Here is a 1670-nt window from a genome sequence, read left to right as displayed (position 1 = left end):
GTTCTGGCTACCATCAAATCAGAGTCAAACCAGAAGGCCTAGCCAAGACAACATTCAGAATGCACTCAGGGCATTACGAATTTGTAGTCATACCATTTGGTCTCACTCAGACTCCATCAACATTTCAAGCTGCAATGAATGATCTGTTCAAGCCTTATTTGTGAAAATTTATTCTAGTCTTCTTCGATGATATCCTTATTTACAGCAAGGACATGAACCAACACTTACAGCACCTCCGTACAGCTCTTGATCTACTCCGCAACAACATATATCATGCCAAAGCTTCCAATTGCCACTTCGGCCAACCACAGATAAATTTTCTTGGACATATGGTAAATTATCAAGGTGTACAGGTTGATCACGCCAAAATCTAAGTAGTCTAGTCCTGACTTATTCCTACCAACTTGAAGGAGTTGCGTGGATTTCTAGGCCTGACAGGATACTATCGCAAATTCATCAGGAACTATGGGCTGATGGCACGTCCTCATACTCAACTCACTAAGAAAGATGGCTTCCAATGGTCCCCAATTGCAGAAAAAGCATTCAGCAACCTCAAGCGTGCATTAACGACAGTCCTAGTATTACTCCTTCCTAATTTTTCACAACCATTCACCGTAGAATGTGATGCATCATCTGAAGAAGTGGGTGCCATCCTATTGTAGGCTAAGCATCCAATAGCCTAGTAAAGGGCTTTCCTTTACGAATAACATAAAATTAGCATATGATCGAGAATTACTTACTTTGGTGCTGGCATTATAGAAATGGAAACATTATTTATTGGGGAGGCATTTTTTTTTCAAAACAAACCACTATACGCTTAAGTTCTTGTTGGAACAACGTATTACGACAACCTAACAATAACAATTCTTGATGAAACTAATGCCATTTGACTTTTCCATTATCTATAAGGTAGGAAAAGAAAATAAGAGAGCTGATGCACTTTCCCACATACCACATTCTATATATTTTTAATCTCTAGCACTTCCATTTAACTTAGATTTGTTGGATTTACAAAAGGCAAAGTGGATCCTTACTCTAGCCATATATGTTGTCACTAACGTCTAATCCTGCTTCCTTCCTAGATTTTGTTATTGTAGGGCAGATGCTCTATTATAAAAATAGACTGGTTATTACTGAAAATGCAACCCTTAAGCAAAAGATTCTTCTTGAGTCTCACAATACTCCTACCGTAGGCCATGTAGGATATTTGAAGACTCTTAAACGGTTGTTAGCACAATTCTTTTGGCCTCAATTAAAACAAGATGTTCGCCACTATGTCCAAAACTTTTTGGAGTGCCAACAAAACAAATATCAAGCTTTGACGCCAACTGGTCTCCTCTAACCCTTGCTGATTCCGGATTGTATTTGGGAAGACATGTCTCTTGATTTCATTGTGGGCCTTTCCAAGTCACACCGGTTTCACACGATTCTTGTAGTGGTAGACCGTTTGAGTAAATATACTCACTTTGTTCCCTTGGCTCATCCTTTGACAGCCAAGATAGTTGCTGTGAATTTTTGCAAGGAAATTGTTAGATTCCATGGTTTTCCACGTTCGATTATATCTAACTGAGATGTTATTTTCCTCAGTAATTTTTGGCAAGAACTATTCGAACTAAGTAAAACGAAACTATGGATGATCACAAGTTACCACCCATAAACTGATGGCCAAA

The sequence above is a fragment of the Gossypium raimondii genome, chromosome 4 (assembly GCF_025698545.1).
Source record: "Gossypium raimondii isolate GPD5lz chromosome 4, ASM2569854v1, whole genome shotgun sequence".
Lineage (NCBI taxonomy): Eukaryota > Viridiplantae > Streptophyta > Magnoliopsida > Malvales > Malvaceae > Gossypium > Gossypium raimondii.
The sequence above is the reverse complement of the archived record's forward strand: the minus strand, read 5'-3'. Positions refer to the sequence as shown.